General features: G+C 59.1%; 1 long non-coding RNA gene across 1 annotated transcript; it reads left to right on the forward strand.

Moving 5' to 3' along the window:
* The first annotated feature begins 14,657 nt into the window (after window positions 1–14,657).
* LOC128829042 (uncharacterized) lies at window positions 14,658–17,485 on the forward strand. The gene is made up of 3 exons (XR_008443277.1): window positions 14,658–14,898; window positions 17,068–17,332; window positions 17,423–17,485. It is a non-coding gene; the product is annotated as an uncharacterized LOC128829042 (long non-coding RNA).
* Window positions 17,486–18,255: the final 770 nt, after the last annotated feature.

Consider the following 18,255-nt stretch of genomic DNA (forward strand, 5'->3'; position numbering starts at 1 on the left):
GAAAGACAACGAGGTTCAACCCCACGGCTTGATTATCAAGCGTATCGCCCGGTGAGTCAAGCGGGGCACGCAAAAATGGACGTCAGCACCCGCAGCTTCAGTCAGTGCCAAGGTAAGGCCAGCCCGGGCCCCTGTCTCTGGCGGGGGTGGTGGTGGGCAGGACCATCTGAGGAAGATGCAAGACCCCCGCAGGAGGCAGTCATGGGGAAGCGCCTGCCTCACCCCCAACCTCTCCCTGGCTGAAGTTGCGGATGCTGACGGCCATTTTTGGGTGCCCCACGTGAATCACCAGGTGATAATCTTGTGAAGCGCATCTGCCCCAGTGATTCTTGCTAAGATGAGGACCAGTGATCCCCATGCTTCAAGGCCTGGGCTGAGCCCCTGTTGGGGGTCAGGAAGGTGTTGCGGATTGTGGGGGAGTTAGGGCCCTGCACCCCTCTTCCCGAGATTCACTGTGACTCTCAGCCAGCCAGTAAAGCAGAAGGTTTATTTAAGGACAGGAACACAGTCTCAAGCAGAGCGTGTAGGTACGACCAGACCCCCTCAATTAGGTCCCTCGGGGAGGTTCAGGGAGCTTGGACCCCAGCTTGGGGTTCCCTGCGTTGCACCACCCAGCCCCAACCGAAACTAAACTCCAAGCCCCTCCCGCTGCTCCTCTCCTTTGTTCAGTCTCCCGGGCAGAAGGTGTTAATTCTCCCCCCCCCCCCCTTCCTGGCTCAGGTTACAGCTCAGGTAGCTTCCTTCAAGGGAAGTCCCACATCCCCACTGCAACCCCCCTGCAACATTCCCAGGTCAAATCTGCCCTGCTCCCTGCTCCGTCACATCTCTCCCCCCTTCGAGACTGAACTGAGCGGGGTCACTCTGACCAGTGACCTGGGGAAGTTCAGGGCTCCCTCTCCGGGACAACGCGTCCGCTATCACGTTGTCACGTCCCTTCACATGGACCACGTCCATGTCATAATCCTGCAGGAGCAGGCTCCACCTCAGGAGCTTGGCGTTGGCTCCTTTCATCTGGTGCAGCCAGGTCAGGGGAGAGTGGTCGGTGTGCACGGTGAAGTGACGCCCAAAGAGATATGGCTCTAGTTTCTTGAGGGCCCACACCATGGCCAGGCATTCCTTCTCGATGGCCGCGTAGTTCTGCTCCCGGGGTAGCAACTTCTTGCTCAGGTACACGATGGGGTGTCTCTCCCCCTTTTCATCCTCCTGCATTAACACCGCCCCCAGTCCTGTGTCTGAGGCGTCGGTGAACACCATAAAGGGCTTGTCAAAGTCTGGGTTTGCCAGAACTGGGCCACTGACCAGAGCCTCCTTCAGCGCCCGGAGAGCCTCCTGGCACTCCTCGGTCCAGACCACTTTGTCTGGCTTCCCCTTCTTGCACAGCTCAGTGATGGGGGCGGCTATGGCGCTAAAGTGGGGCACGAACCTCCGATAGTACCCTGCCATCCCAATAAAGGCTTGGACCTGCTTTTTGGTTTGAGGAGCGGGCCAGTCTCTGATCACCTCCACTTTGGCTGGTTCCGGCTTTAGGCAGCCGCTTCCCACCCGGTGGCCTAGGTAGGATACCTCAGCCATCCCCACCTTGCACTTCTCCGGTTTTACGGTCAGCCCAGCCTTCTGGAGTCGGTCCAGCACTTGTCTAACCTGGGATATGTGGTCCTCCCAGGTCTGGCTAAAGACACAGATGTCATCGATATACGCCACGGCAAAACTCTCCATCCCCCTCAGTAGCTGATCCACCAGGCGCTGGAAGGTGGCCGGCGCTCCCTTGAGGCCGAAGGGCAGGGTCAGGAACTCATAGAGCCCCAGAGGGGTGACAAAGGCCGATTTCAGCCTGGCATCTGCATCCAGCGGCACTTGCCAATAGCCCTTTGTAAGATCCATGGTGGTAAGGTACCGAGCACCTCCCAGCTTGTCTAGGAGCTCGTCCGGCCTGGGCATGGGGTAGGCATCGGCTACAGTGATGGCATTGAGCTTCCGATAGTCCACACAGAACCGGATCGACCCGTCCTTTTTGGGGACCAGCACCACCGGCGAGGCCCAAGGGCTGGAAGACGGCTGGATCACCCCCAAAGCCAGCATGTCATTGACCTCTCTTTCCAGGTCCTGAGCAGTTTTCCCTGTGGCTCGGAAGGGGGAGCATTTTATAGGCGGGTGCGATCCTGTCTGCACCCGGTGGACAGTCAGATTAGTGCGTCCAGGCTGGTTGGAAAACAGCTGCTGGTACAGATGCAGCACCCCTCCGATCTCAGCTCGCTGGGCAGGGGTTAGCCGATCAGAGAGGGGAATTGCTTCCAGGGGGAAGCCAGCTCTTGTCCCAGGGAATAGATCTACTAAAGGGTCATCTCCCTGCCCCTCCCACTGTCCACACACGGCCAACACCATATTCCCCCTGTCATAATATGGCTTCATCATATTCACATGGTACACCCGGTGGTGGTGTGCCCGGTTCGACAGCTCCACCACATAGTTTACCTCGTTTAGTTGCTTGACAACCTTGAAGGGCCCTTCCCAGGCGGCCTGGAGTTTGTTTTTCCTCACGGGGATGAGGACCATCACCTGATCCCCAGTGGCGAAGGTGCGGGCCCGTGCTGTGCGGTCATACCAGACCTTCTGCTTCCTCTGGGCTCTGGCCAGATTCTCCCTGGCCAGGCCCATGAGCTCGGCAAGTCGTTCCCGGAAGGTCAGGACATACTCCACCACCGACTCTCCGTCAGGAGTGGCCTTCCCCTCCCATTCGTCTCTCATCAGGTCCAGGGGCCCCCTTACCCGCCTTCCATATAGCAGTTCGAAAGGCGAAAACCCGGTAGACTCCTGGGGTACCTCCCTGTACGCAAACAGCAGGTGAGGTAAGTACTTGTCCCAGTCCTGCGGGTGCTGATTCATAAATGTTTTCAGCATCATTTTTAGCGTCCCATTGAACCTTTCCACCAGCCCGTTGGATTGGGGGTGATATGCTGAGGCCCAGTTGTGCCGGACCCCACATCTCTCCCACAAGCACCGGAGTAGGGCCGACATGAAGTTGGACCCTTGGTCCGTCAAGACTTCCTTGGGGAACCCCACTCGGCTGAAAATGGTCAGCAGCGCATCCGCCACAGTGTCTGCTTCAATGGACGATAAGGGCACTGCCTCGGGGTAGCGGGTGGCGAAATCTACCACCACCAGGATGTATTTCTTCCCAGACCGGGTCGTCTTGCTGAGAGGTCCCACTATGTCCATGGCCACCTTCTGGAAAGGCTCCTCTATGATGGGCAAAGGTCTCAATGCTGCCTTCCCCTTGTCCCGGGCCTTCCCCACCCTCTGGCAGGGGTCACAGGATCGGCAGTACTGCCGGACGTTGGTGAAGACCCCGGGCCAGTAAAAGTTCTGTAGCAGCCTCTGCCTGGTGCGCCGGATCCCCTGGTGCCCTGCGAGAGGGATGTCATGGGCCAGGTACAGTAGCTTGTGGCGAAACTTCTGGGGAACCACCAGCTGCCTCCTGATCCCCCACGACTCCACTTCCCCCGGGGGAGCCCACTCTCGGTACAGGAACCCCTTCTCCCACAGGAACCTCTCCTTGCATCCTCTCCTCATGGTCTGTACCACACTGAGGTCAGCCAGGCCCCTTAGCTTCCGCAGGGAGGGGTCCTTCTGCAACTCGGCCTGGAACTCGGCGGCTGGGGAAGGGATGGGGACCTGCTCCCTCTCGTCGGCTGGGTCGGAAGCCCCAGCCACCCCGTGGCCTGTCCTTGGGTGTTCCCTCCCCACCCGGGAAGGGTTCGGTGCCTCCGGTGGGACATCCTTCCCAAGGTCAGGGCGTAGTGCCCCTCGCCGGCTCTGGCTACGGGTCACGACTAAGGCGGTCTGGGGGCTGCTTGGCCAGTCCTCTAGGTCCCCCCCCATCAACACCTCAGTGGGCAAATGGTGGTGCACTCCCACGTCCTTGGGGCCCTCCTTGGCCCCCCCATTTCAGGTGTACCCTCGCTACGGGAACCTTGAATGGGGTCCCGCCCACCCCGGTCAGGGTCAGGAAGGTGTTGGGCACCACCCGATCTGGGGCCACCACCTCGGGCCGGGCCAGTGTCACCTCTGCGCCCGTGTCCCAGTATCCATAAACTTTCTTCCCATCCACCTCCAGGGGAACAAGGCACTCGCTCCGCAGGGACAGCCCCGCGCCAACCCTGTAAACGGAGAACTTTGAATCCGGAGCATCTGGCCCCCCAGAGAAGCTGGCCGGGGGCCCTTCTCTCTCTTGAGCAGTTGATAAGCTGCCAGCCCCTCTCGCGTGGGAAGCCGGCCCCTCGTCCGTCTGGGCCTCTACCAAGTTAACCCGGTGCGGGTTCGGTCTGCTCAGTCTGTCCTTGAGCTTGGGGCACTGGGCCCGAACGTGGCCTCTTCGGCCGCAGTAATAGCAGCTCAGGTCCCGTGGGTCCCCTCGAGCCGGTCGGTTGTCCCTGATGCTGGGCCTTCCCCGTGGGAGGGGATTCCCCATATTCCCCCTTTGGGAGGTCCCAGGGTGACTCTCTCTCTGCATCGCGGCGGGCCTGTTCCTTTGGGGCTCCTCCCTGCCACCCCCTGACCGGCTCTTTACAAACTCATCAGCCAGCTGCCCGGTGTGTCGCGGGTTCTCTGGCTTTCTGTCCACCAACCACAGCCTCAGGTCGGATGGGCACCGCTCATACAGTTGCTCCAGTACCAGCAGTTTAATCAGGTCCTCCTTCGTCTGGGCCCCACCAGCCCACTTGCTGGCGTATCTTTCCATGCGGACGGCTAGTTGCAGATATGAGATCTCAGGGGTTTTATCTTGACTCCGGAACCTTTCCCGGTACATCTCAGGAGTCAGCCCAAACTCTCGTAGCAGGGCCTTTTTGAATAGTTCGTAGTCCCCTTTCTCTGCCTCTCCCAGTTGGCGGTACAATGCCACGGATTTGGGGTCCAGTAAGGGGGTAAGGACCCGGAGTCTGTCCGCGGGATCCACCCAGTGCAGCTCGCAGGCCGTCTCAAAGGCCTCCAGGAAGTCATCCATGTCCTCCCCCTCCTTGTATGGGGCCATGATGCACTTATCAAAGCTCCGTGCAGTCCTGGGTCCTCCCTCACTCACCGCAGCCGGGGGTTCGCTGCCCTTCAATCTCGCCAGTTCCAGGTCATGCTGACGCTGTCTCTCATCACACTGATGCTGTCTCTCTTTCTCCTCCCGTTCACGCTGACTCTGTCTCTCTTTCTCCTCCCGTTCATGCTGTCTCTGTTGTTCACGATCCTCCAGCTCTCTCAGTTTTAGCTCTTTCTCCCATTCCAGCCAATTCCGCTCCCCGGATGCCGAACGTCGCCGGGAGGATCCTCTGCTGGCCGGCGAGCTTCGCCGGGGGGACCCCCTGCTGGCCGGGGGGGCCACGGCGCCTTCGGTATTTGCTGGGCTCCTCCCCACCCTTCCCCTAGGCATAGGAAGGAGGGGTCTCGGGACGCCCTCAGCAGCCGGCTGACCACTCCCAGCTGGGACAGACACTGGGGCCTGCGCTGCATTTGCCAGGCTGCTTCCCTGAGACACAGGGATCAGTTCATTCGCGCGATCCTCCGCCTCCAGCTGGGCAATGAGCTGTTCTTTGGTGAGCCTCCCAATGCGCAGCTCTGCTTGCACAGCTCCACCAGGTCGCTCTTAAGCCGCTTGGCATACATCTTCCTGCTGGCCACTCACCGGCCTGTGTGCTCACAGCTCCCCACAGTTCCCAGGGGGCCCCCTAGTGTGCCAGCCCTTCTCGAGGTCACCACCTCTCTGCCAGGGTCGAGCTGCAGACTCCTCCGCCCCTGGGACCACTCGCTGCGATCCCCTCGGGGGACCCTGTTACTGCAAAAGTCCTTCTCGCTGGTCACACACTCCCAGGGGTAATAACCGTCTCTCTCTCACTCTTCAGCGCGCCTGGTCCCCGTCAATCCCCCTTCGTTTTACTGCTCCCCAGTCACTTACTGCAGGAAGTGCCGTCCACGGGGTGCAGTAGATCCCGCCGCTGCCACCAGTTGTTGCGGATTGTGGGGGAGTTAGGGCCCTGCACCCCTCTTCCCGAGATTCACTGTGACTCTCAGCCAGCCAGTAAAGCAGAAGGTTTATTTAAGGACAGGAACACGGTCTCAAGCAGAGCGTGTAGGTACGACCAGACCCCCTCAATTAGGTCCCTCGGGGAGGTTCAGGGAGCTTAGACCCCAGCTTGGGGGTTCCCTGCGTTGCACCACCCAGCCCAAACCGAAACTAAACTCCAAGCCCCTCCCGCTGCTCCTCTCCTTTGTTCAGTCTCCCGGGCAGAAGGTGTTAATTCTCCCCACCCCCGTTCCTGGCTCAGGTTACAGCTCAGGTAGCTTCCTTCAAGGGAAGTCCCCCCTCCTCACTGCAACCCCCCTGCAACATTCCCAGGTCAAATCTGCCCTGCTCCCTGCTCCGTCACAGGAGGAATCTCCCCGCCTGATGCACAATACAATACCCTGGGGGTGGCATTCAGCCCTCTGAAGCATCCAGCACTGGCCACGGAGCTCTGCTGCCACTGGCCTTTCATGACGCAAAAGACCCACTGCGGAGGGCTCAGAAGAATTTGTGAGTTCACAGCCCCCGCCCTGCCGCCGCCCCCCCAAACCACACATGAGCGATGGTGCCAAGCTGTGGGGTTGAATTAAGGTTGCCAACATTGGCTTCAAAAACGATGGGCTGAGCGTGACAGAGGGGCCCCGGGGTCAGATGTGAGCGGCGTTGCCACCCTACGTGCCAGGTTCCGACATCATTCAAATTTGGCCCAACTGCCCCTGCATCAAATGGGCGGCCAGGCCATATTCGAGTGGCAGCCGGGCCATAATTGAGTGGTGTTGGGCCCCGGCACGCGGGGTCACAACGCCACTCAAAGCAGGCCTAGCCGCCCCCTCCGTCAGCATCCTCTTGCAGCCCGTATTTCAACCAGCCTGAGCTCTGTCCCCTGCAACACTGCATCAAAGGACCCTCCCAGCCCAGCCCTGGCAGCCCCCAACCTCACGCCCACCCCCACCCTATTGGGGTCAGCGGCACAGGGTGGAGTCCATGGGGAGGGGCTCCTGCTTTAGCACTGGTCTCTTGTCTCCAGCCCTGCTGGGGAATGTCCTGCAACGGTGCCCTTGCCCCTGCCTGGCTGGTGCCCCCATGGCAGGGGGTGGCTTATCATGGCAGTCATTGGAGAGAGATTGGCGGGAGGGGGGGTGGTTTTGTTAATGGCCACCACCCCAAGGTGACACCAGCAGGTGGCGAGCTCCGCGGCGCCCCCTAGGGCATGGTCTGGACGTTGCTGTAACAGGGCGGCGGGATGGCAGGGAGTGGGTACAGGAACGGCTTCAACGCCACCTAGGAACGGAAGAGAGTCAGACAGCTCTGCCCGGCGCCCCGACGAGCCCGCAGCCGAGAGAAGTTTGGGGTCACCGGGGAGGAAGTGTGATCTAGTGGGCAGAGCGGAGCGGTGGACTGGGAGACCTGGGTTCTATCCCCAGCTCGGGAAGGGGAGTTGGGGCCAGGGATCGGAGCAGGGGGCCGGCCAGAGCAGGATCCGGCGAGGGAAGGTGCTAGAAATGGTCCACGTTATTAAGGCCAACAAACTGACTCGGGGCCAGAGCCAATCAAGCCGGCTTGCTCAGCGCTGCACAGGGGAGCCAGCAATGCACCAGACAGTGGCCAACGCTGCCATCCGAGCCCTGCTCCCCCATCTCCCATGATGCTAGCCTGGGCTCACACCCCCACCGGCCAGCGGGCACTGATGGGCTCCGAGCCGTAGAGAGCCAGGGGGAGCCGCGCGAGTCCTGGCTGGGGCACAGAGGGCTGGGCAGAGGGCTGGGCCGTAGGGCAATCAGTTCTGCACCAGCTGGTGGAGGGCTGGCAACGGGTGTAGCAAACGGCCTGTGCCCGCTGCTCCACGGGCAGACAGCCGGAACCCACCTCGCTGTAGGGCGGGGGATCCCCCTGGGGCTGCAGGGAGGGGGACCTGGGAGGGGCCGTCCTGGGGGCAGGTGGGACGTGGGGCTGCGCTGGTTCGATGCCCTCTGTCTCGTCCAGCCCAGCACAGTTCTTGCAGCACTTGTACACCGTGAAGAGGACCCCGCCCCCAATCATCACGCCCATGATGATGAAGATAAGTCTGCGGGGAGAGAGACACGTGGCTGCAGAGGGCAGGGCCAGGTGCGGTCACGGGCTGCGGGGTGAGACGGCCACTGGCATCCGGGGGCTTTGGGTCTGGTCCCTAACCCGCCCCTCTCTGGAGGACAGAGTCCCTGAAATACGGCCCCTCCCACAGCGCTGGGCCCAAGTGACCCAGCAACCCCTGCCCTTCCCCGGGCCATCCATGTGGTCAGCCAGATCTCTGCTCCCCTGCCCCATGCACCTGCCGCTCCAGGGGCTGGAAGACCCGGACTCGATGCGGATTGAGAGACCTGGACTCCTCTAACTCTTACCCGAACCCGTTAGTCGTCCCCTCCTTGAATCCTGTGCGTAGGCTACAGCACCGACCATCACAGCAGTGCTCTCCCGAACACCTAGCAGAGAGAGGGGGCCAAGGCTGATTCCCAGTGACCCCAGGTCTGCGATCTGTGGCGGTGCCAGAGGAAGCGCTGGCTTTGTGCCCACTCTGCATTCTCCCTATTCTGGGGCCGAGCAGGGGGCTGCCCGGTCCCAGGTGTAATTTAGAGCAGCCCCAGGGCTGCTGTAAATCACCTTCATTGTCCCATTGGCCTGGGAAGCAGCGAATCGCCGCAGGGCACCATGCTCCCAACATGCCACCCATCCACCGTGTGTGCCAGTGGCTGGGTGTGGCGCCCGCCCACGGTAAGGCTAAGGCCTTTTCCTGTAGCCATCTTGTAAGGCCTAAAGCCTTCATTTGCAGCCACATTAGACGAGCAGCAGCTGTTCGCTAAGAAGCAGGAAGTCACATCCTCACAGTCCATCTAAATGACATTAAAACACTGTAATAGCGGGCTATTAAGAAGGAGACCCCCCCCCCCACCCCGTCAGGGGCGGCTCTATGTATTTTGCTGCCCCAAGCACGGCACTGAGGCTGCCTTCGGCGGCATGCCTGCGGGAGGTCCGCCGGTCCCGCGCCTTCGGCGTACCCGCCGCCAAATTGCTGCCAAAACCGCGGGACCGGCGGACCTCCCGCAGGCATTCCGCCGAAGGCACCCTGACTGCCGCCCTCACGGCGACCGGCAGGCCGCCCCCTGTGGCTTGCCGCCTCAGGCATGCGCTTAGTGCGCTGGTGCCTGGCGCTGCCCTGGACCCCGTCCTAATGGCACCCACTATCACCAGATAAAGAAACAGAGCTTAAGCTGGTTAAAGAAAACTTAGTTTGATAGCATCCTGTCTGGCAAGGAATCACTCATCTATAGTTGTGGTTGTGAAATCCTCATTTCTTTATTGTTTTGTGATTAGGGTCCCCACTTCCCTATTTGTCTGGCTGATCTGGCTGGGTCTTTGATTGTTCCTATTATATAATTCATTTTGCTAGGTGTCAATTCATTAAGGTGGTGGGGTAGGATTGGTTAGAGAATTTTGTTAGGATTGGTTAGTAAAATGATTGGTTCAGGTACAGCGAAGTCGGACTCAAGTTTCGCTATATAAACTGGGGACCAAAAGGAAGTTCTTTGGGAACCAACTCCAGGACGCAGCCCAAAAGACCAGAGCTGCCAGATCTCAACACGCTGCCAACGACACCGGGCAGAAACTGGAGGCCCCCGGGTGGACCTGATGCTGACCGGCCAGCAAGAAAAGTCCATCTGTCTTACTGGGCGTGGTGAGCACCGTCTGTGTAGCGTGTGCCGTCTGGTTTGGGTGATTGTAGTAAATAGAGGTTATGTAGGAGAGTGCTGTGTAAGGATCTTTTGCTGGTAAAAGACCCCGCAGAGGAGTACGTCCTGAGCCCTAGGATTTGGGTAAGGGTGGGTGCCTTTCACCCGGCGCGCTAGGATCCAGGAAGGGGTGAGGGTTACGCCCTGAGCCCTAGGAATTGGGTAAGGGTGGGTGCCCCTAGAGTGTGTGAGTAACAGGGAATTTTGTGCAGGCAACACCACCACGCGCCTGGGAGGGGCCTGCGGAGGGGGGCAATCCCGATGCGAATTTCTGCCCCCTTTCATTTCCCTCTGTCAGAGTGGTGTGAAGGGGGTCCCAGTAGAACGGGGACTCAGCACCCCGGATTGCTAGCCACCCGGGCTATGGCTAACAGCTCTGCAGGCCCCCTGGGGCAGGGCTGTGACCGTGGCGTGGTGGCTGGGGGGGGGGTAACGGCGGGTGGTGTGACAGCTGGGCACAGTGATACTGCCTGGGAAGGATAATGCCCCGTAGGCGGGGGCAGTAGTGAGATGGGGCAGCACCAGCCGGCGGGACGGGGCCGAGTGGCAGGACCGGGATGCACAGAACTTACAAGGAGATCCCGCAGAGGAGAAAAATCTTTGGCGAGACCTGCAGAGGGAGAGAAAGCATCAGTGAGAGCAGGCCAGGTGGGCTCTCTGTGCCTCAGTTTCCCCATCTGTGCAATGGCAGTGAGGCCCCTCCGCTCCTGGCCATTACAGCTCTCTGGCACGTCTCATGTGAATAAGAGCCCAAACCCTGGTGTCTTGGCCAAATTCCAACATGGGTAATTCCCTTCTAGTTCCTCTAATTCCCCCTTGCCTTTCTGGCCTTAATTGTGTAGCGGCAGGTAGTTAAAGTGCTGCTGCGATCCGGCCCAGAGGTGGCTGCATTTCAGTGCTGGGAGCGATCCCCAGATACATGCACCACGCTGGAACCCTTTCTGATGGAGCAGACGCAAAGAGCACGGACCCCTCTCCGCCAAGACCCTGCCCGTCCTGGGATGTGGGATCCCTCGGGCTAAATTGCCTCTGGGCTTCGCCATCAGGGCGTGAGCGCTGTCCCGGAAGAACGTGACGCGTCGTAAATGAGTCACTAGCCCCTGACTCGGTCCTGGCACTTTGACTGGTGGTGAGTGGCAGGGTTTATCCCCCCTCTGCCCCATCATGTACCGCAGCATGGGCGCTGGGCTGCGGGGATCCCGTGACGGATGCCTGGCCTCTCCGCGGGCTCAGGCTGGAGACTGGGAACAGAGCCAGGCCGGGCATTAGCAGGGGGCGTCAGGGGTTGGATTGGAGGATGACTCAAGCCATGGACTTCCAGCTACCCAGGCCCCAGAGCCTGAGACACTGTGGGGTGCAGGGTATTCGCTCTGCACACGGGCTGGCGCCGAACCAGCTGCAGACCCCCTACTGCTAACCTGTAATGGGGGAGGGCTCCCCACAGAGATCAGGGGCTCAAGGGGCCCTGTTGAGTCCCCCTCACTGAGGCCACATCTGCTCAGTTGCCAAGTGCTGGAAACGCCTGGGCAGAGGGAGGGTAGCTCGGGGTTGGGGCATTAGCTAGGCTCTGCCACAGCTACTCCGGGTGACCTTGGGCAAGTCACTCAGTCTCGCTGTGCCTCAGTTTCCCTGCCTGTACAATAGGGATAATTTCACTGGCTGGGTGGCTGACTGCATTGAATGTTGTGAGCCCCCGACGGGGCCCAGATCAGCGCCTTTGGGCTAGTGTTGGGTTAGCAGCTGGACTGGCAAAGCCCTGCTCGTGCGGATGTCGTTCTCCCAAGGCGCAGGCCCTAGCTAGCGCGTGTTCATGGCCACGCTTCGCTCTGTGGGGCGGCGGGGCGCGTCCTCACTGGCAGTGCTTGTGCCGATTGTGCTGTCAGCGTGGGGCAGCTCCCGACAGCCAGTGACCGTCGCGGTCTGTAACGCAGAGTCTCCACTGACCTCGCTACCCGGGGTGGTGTTATTAAGGCGGCGAGCGAGGACCTCACTCTGGCGTGGACCAGGCCGTAGCGAGCTCGCCGAGCACAGCTGGCGCGGCTCCGTCCGCACGCATGACCCTTCCCAGCCCCGGAGGCAGTGTAGACGCACAAGAGCGCCCCCTTGGGGAACTAGCGTGGAGTAGCCGGGGGAAGCAGAGCTATGCTGCGGTGGCTGCTCCGAGCTTTCCCCCGGGTCGCTCCGAGTTCCCCAGTGGAAGGATTTTGCCCCTTCGGGGACTGGAGCAGACTCAGCAGCGCCAAGGCTCAGCGAGCGAGGAGCTGGCGGTGCTGGTGAGCGGGTGGCACTTGGGGGGCAGAGGTGGGGGAGGTGGCGACATCGCAGCCGTCATTTCTCTGACCATACGCCACATTGTGAGCCAGAATCAAAACCAGGCGGAGGCTGCTCCCAGCAGCCCACGGGCAGGGAGATTTCTGGGGCCCGGCTGCATCTGGGAAGCCCTGCGCAGTTTGAGGGCTGCTAACCACTGGGGAGGAAACGGAGCCACAGAGAAACTGTCACCAGATCTACGTCTCAGAGCAAATTGGGGCAGAACCGAGAGTAGAACCCAGGAGTCCTGGCCCCGGTGCTAACCACTAGACCACACTCCTTATCTGGAGCTGGAAACAATCCAGGAATCTTAACTCCCAGGTTTCAGAGGGGGAGCCGTGTTAGTCTGTATCAGCAAAAACAACGAGGAGTCCTTGTGCCACCTTAGAGACTAGCCAATTTATTTGGGCATAAGCTTTCATGGGCTAGAACCCACTTCATCAGATGCACCAGGGTCCCAGACTCCATCAGATTCCCAGGGTCCTGCTTGAATCCCCACCATACTCCTCCCCAGAGTGGGACATAGCACCCGGGCGCCCTGAACCCCCTTCCACACCCTACATCCTCCCCAGAGTGGGAAATAGAACCCAGGAGTCCGGATGCCCCTTGTCCCCCACCCTCACCGGAATCACCACACTACATTCTCCCCAGAGCAGGAAATAGACCCCAGGAGTCCTGATGCCCATACCCCCCTCGCTCTAACCGCTAGACCACATGCCTTCTCAAGGCAATAACAAAGCCGGGGTGAAGAAGGCACCAAACCCAAAGGCCCCAGGTCGCGTCCGGAGACGCCCCGGTCTCAGGTGCAGAAGCGAGCAGATACCCCATGCTGCGATCTCTCGCCAGCTGCCCCTGCCACCGTCTTACCTGCTGGAAGCTGGCAAAGAGGCAAACCAGGAGCAGGTGGGCCGGGGGTCTCCGGGGCAGGGGCATCCTCCCCGCAGTCAGGCGGCCGATCCCAGCCCGCTCAGACACAGCCGCTGCGTTCGCGCCTCTGCAACCTTTGCTCCGGGGACGAGCTAAATCCCCACTTCACTCAACCCCCAGCAAAGCTGCCAGGGCCCTGGCAGTGAGTCAGCCGGGCAGGGTTTGCTACGGCCCCCCCCCGATCCACCGAGTGCCTGGGTGCAGATCAATCCTCTTAAAGCCGCAGTAACCCAGGGACTGGGCAAACTGGGCTGTACTGGGGGACGGGCACGGGCTGGGTAACTGCGTCTCCTGCTTTGGGGACACCTGGGGGGTGACGAAAAAAATCTCTCACGTGATGCGAATGGGACAAATGCCTTGCAGAAGTAAATAGCAGCAACTCCCCTGATGGCCAGGAAGCAGCGTCATTTCCACCAGCAGAGAATCTGGCCCCGGGAGGGGCTGGGAGTGACCCAAGATCCTTCCAGGCCCCCGGCTGTGGGGGCAGCAGGAGGGTTGGGGTCACTACGTCCTAGCAAAGGCCTCGGGCAGCGACTCGGCCCATCGCCTGCGCTGAAGCTGTCCCCGCGCCCCCCCCCCCGATCAGCAGGCACATTTACAGGCCTCAGCCTCAGTGTCCCCATTTCGCTGACGGCCGCACCGACCAGGCCTGGGTGAGCTCCAGGCTCCGTCGCGCGGGGCACTGGGTGGACGTTACGGGAGACACCGTGACTCAGGCCGAAAAGTTCAAATGACAGCAATTTTTGCAAACTGGAAGAAACCCAAGCGATTGTTTTTGGTTTGGGCCGATGAAGGGCTTCGCTTGGCTCAGTCTGAAACACTTTGTTCGCGTTGGCCTTTGGTTTCAAGCCTGTCTTTGGCCTCCTTAGCTTAACCATTCGAACCGAAACGTGCTGCCAAACCAGGAAACCCCCATTTTTCATTTCAAAGCTTTATTTTTCCAGTCGGGTGCCAGGGTGGAAACGACCCTGTTTTGCATCAGTTTTGGTTGCAATGAATCAGAATTTTTCGACTGAAAACGTTTCAATGAAACATCCCTGGCGAGCTCCTGCACCTAGAAACGTGCACCAAGGGCCATAAATGGAGCAGGAGCTAACCAAGGGCCTAAAGACCTTATGATAGAGCAGGGATCATCTTTTTGTGTTGGGTTTGTACAGCACCTAACACCACGGAGGCCTGGGCCAGGATGGGGACTCCCGGGGGCTCTAGTAATACAAATCAAAGGATCGGGGGAGATCAAGGCTGAGCTTTCCAAAGAGCGCAGCAAACCCCAATTGCCATTGGAAGTAAGTGACTTGACCAAGGTCACACAGCAAGTCTGTGGCGGAGCAGGGACATGACTGCGGTTTTCCTGAGTCCCGGCCCGGTGCTTTATCCTCCAGCCCTGCCACTGATCCCTTGTTATTAAACATCCCGGACCGACCGGCTGTGTTTACACGAACACATTGCGCGAGGCTCCCAGCCTGGCCCAGCTCCCAAACTCCCCTTGGCATCTCGGCAGCGGGGGAGGAACGGCAGCGAAGGAAAACAAACAGCCGCTGCGGCACGGGAGCAAGCAGCTCCTCTCAGTGGACTCAGCCGAGGACTGATGGGTCTTGGGGGCAGAGCTGCCCGCTTTGCCGGCGGGGGCTCTGTCCGGGGCAGGGCTGAGGCACTTTGCCAGAGCGCGTGGGGGCCTCCAGCCTGAGCCGGCTGCTGATCTTTCTCCGTCAGACGCGCACGGGCCTCTTCCTTGCCGGGTCTATGTCCCTGGTCCCTTTGGTTGCCCCGGGGTGCGGCCTCTCGGCTTCCCCCGCCAGTCCAGTTTGTTCTCATTGCGGATCCGGAGTGGGGGCAGCAGAGAGGATGCCGGTGAGTTCCTGTGCAAGCCAAGCTGCGTGCTCGGGTTCAAGCCAAGGGTCAGCGACCCCTCCACCACCGCCCCCAGCAGGGATCCGTGAGCAGGGATCCTTTAGGCGCTGGGAACACAATTCTGAGCTCTGACCCTACATGTGTGGCAGTTCCAGGGGCTCCCCACAAGGTGTCAGCGTTGGCCTGGCAGTGGGAGGCAGGGCTGGCGGGGTCTCTGTGCCCACCCTGGGACGGGGGGTTCACCCTCAGGGCAAAGGAGCTGGACTCCCCCAAAGCCCGAGTCGAGCCGGTGCCTGGGCCGGGGCTAGATCCAGCTGGGAAGCCTCAATTCCGGGGTGTGAGTGTGAGTGGGACCCCTTGGCTGGACTGAGGGTCATCGGCAGAGATCAGTGTGTGTTAGCCCCCGGGACTGGGATAGTGGGGGGCTGTGGGGCCGGACTGAGGGGCATCGGCAGAGATCAGTGTGTGTTAGCCCCCAGAACTGGGATAGCGGGGGGCTGCGGGGCCGGACTGAGGGTCATCGGCAGAGATCAGTGTGTGTTAGCCCCCAGGACTGGGATAGCCGGGGGCTGCGGGGCCGGACTGAGGGGCATCGGCAGAGTTCTGGGCAGAGGGGATCCCAGGGCTGGACTGGCGGGGGGTGGAGGAGGGTTGTGGGTGTCCTCAGCCCTTTGCTCTCAGGGGAGCTGGAGTTCGCTGCACACGCGTGGTGTGTGTGTGTGTGGGGGGAGCCGCCAATTTTTTCACCCACCGATCCCTGCAAGAGCCAGGCCGGGGTCTCAGCTTGGTTCCCGAGGGGCCCCGGAGACCCAAGAACCGGTGGCCCGGAAATGCCACAAGATCATGGTAGATGGGGGGCCTGGGCCTAGCCCCCCCACAGCTGCTCCTTAAGTGCCAAGGTTTCCCCCCTCCGTACTTTGCTCTGCCCCTCCTGGGTCTGTGGCTGCAGCAGCTTTGGTGGCGCCCCCTAGAGGCACATACGCCGGCCGGAACACTGGAGCATCTCCAGATGCCCACGTGTTAGCTGGGTGGCAGGGGCTGGGGCATGGGCTGGAGGGGGCCTGACAGCCTGGGTGCATAGGGTGGGGCATGGGAAGCGTGGGCGGGAGATGCCAGATGGGCTCCAGGGAGCGTCTGGGCTGGCAAGGAGGGAAAACAGATTGCGGAGAAAGGAAAACCAGCAGGTCCGGGCTCCCCTCGAATGGTCTCTCCTGCTCGAGCAGGGGCCAGTCCTGCTCACCACGGCACAGCTCCCACAGCTCCAGTGGGCGCAGCACCACAAGGGGGGCGCGTGCTGGGGCCGCGGGCAGAACTCCTCCGCTCTGCTTACACCCTGACCCTCGGCTGGGCCCCCAGTGCCCCCACACACTTCTGACTCAGGGTGGTGCGGGAGTGGGCGATTTAGTAACACCAGTCATGGCAGTGCCCTCTGGGTGCCCGGGGGGGGACTAAGCTGTCCTCAGCAGTGCTTACAGTCCACAATCCTGCAATCTGAAGCGTGGCCACTTCCCGCCAGGCCCCAGCAGTGGATTGCCTGGGGCTGCCCCCTGGGTTGAAAGTTGAGCACGTCCATAAATGCTTCACTGAGTCACGGCTAGTGAAGGCAGGGGGCTGGACTCAATGACCTTTCAAGGTCCCTTCCAGTTCTAGGAGATAGGATATCTCCATATATTATTATTATTATTTATTTTTATTATTATTCCACACAATGGCATTTTTCAACGGAAATCTCTTCTAGTGAATATTTTTTTAACCTGCCCCCGTTTTCACCCAGTGCTCCTAGGGGGAGCTGTTTGCTGCTTGTATGGGAACTCATTCGTCAATGCCTGTCACAGCGCAGAATCAGAGACGCAGCGCTGCGAAGGACGTTGTCCAAATAATCCTAGAGCATCCCTGAACGGGACTGTCCAGTCTGTTCTTAAAAACCTCCACTGTCCCAGAGCTCAGCTCTCCTGAGAGTTAGAAAAGTTTTCCTAATATCGAACCGAAATCTCCCTTCCTGCAGATCAAGTCCATTGCTTCTTGTCCCACCTCCAGTGCACAGCGAGATAAATCGATCACGGTTCTCTTTGTAACAGCCCTTAACATATGTGAAGACGGATCAGGTGCCCGGTCAGTCTTTTTTTCTCAAGACTAAATGTGCCACGTTTTTTTAACCTTTCCTCGCAGGTCAAGTTTTCTAAACCTTCAAGCGTTTTTGTTCGTCTCCTCTGGACTGTCTCCAGTTTGGCCACATCTTTCCTACAGTGCGGTACCCAGAACTGGACACAATACTCCAGCGCCGAGCAGAGCGGGACAATGACCTCCCGTGTCTTACATACGACGCTGCTGTTAATACACCCCAGAATATATTCGCCTTTTTCACAACTGCAGCACACAGGTGACACATTCAATTTGTGCTCCACTATGACCTTTTCAGCAGTGCGACACATAGGTAATCATTCCCCATTTTGCATTTGATTTTTCCTTTGTAAACAAAGTACTTTGCCCTTCTCTTTATTGACTTGCATCTTCTTGTTTTCAGACCAATTCTCAAATTTGTCCAGGTGGTTTTGCATTCGAATCCTGCCCTCCAAAGTGCAAAAGCATCATCTGCAAATTTAATAAGCAGCCTCTCTACTCCGTTATCCAAGTCATTAATGAAAGGATTGACTAGTACCAGACGCAGGACTAGCCCCTGCGGGATCCCACTAGATAAATATGCATTCTTCAACAAAGGAAATCAAGTATAAATGGCCTAGTGATACTATGGGCTCAAATTTGTGTCTTCGTTGATCAGTGCCCAGAAATCACTAGCAATGTGAACCCTCGGAAGAATAGCTTTGTTTGCAGTTGGAGGTTGTAGACAGAGGGGAGTTGGGAGCAGATCGAGTTGGAGAATTTCACAGGTTCCATGACATTTTTTTGCTGAAATTTTGAATGTCGACCAAATCCCCCAAATCTCCCAAGCCACCCTTCGGGCATTAAAACTGGCTGAAATTTTCTGCAAAATTCAAAATTTGGACCACCTATTTTTGCATGAAAACATTTTCAAATGTTCTTCTTTGGTGAGGTTTTACCCCCCCCCGCCCAAATCTCCAACCAGCCTTTTGGTTTTGCTGGATGAGTCGCCCTCTGGTGGCACGTGGAGAAAATGCAGAAGTGGCACCGCTTCTGCTACGTATTTTTCAGTGTTTTTCAAAATACTGGACCAAAAATATTTCTGCAGTTAGGAAAAAGCTCAACGCCTCATACCGTTTTCCGCCACAGCCAATGTATGACTCATGAAGAGGAAACTTTCCCTTTTGTTTTCGATGAGCACCTATTATTTCTTTCTGTCTTTGGGTGAAAGTGAAAAAAATCACATTCTGCGTCACT

The sequence above is a fragment of the Malaclemys terrapin genome, chromosome 25 (genome assembly GCF_027887155.1).
Source record: "Malaclemys terrapin pileata isolate rMalTer1 chromosome 25, rMalTer1.hap1, whole genome shotgun sequence".
Lineage (NCBI taxonomy): Eukaryota > Metazoa > Chordata > Testudines > Emydidae > Malaclemys > Malaclemys terrapin.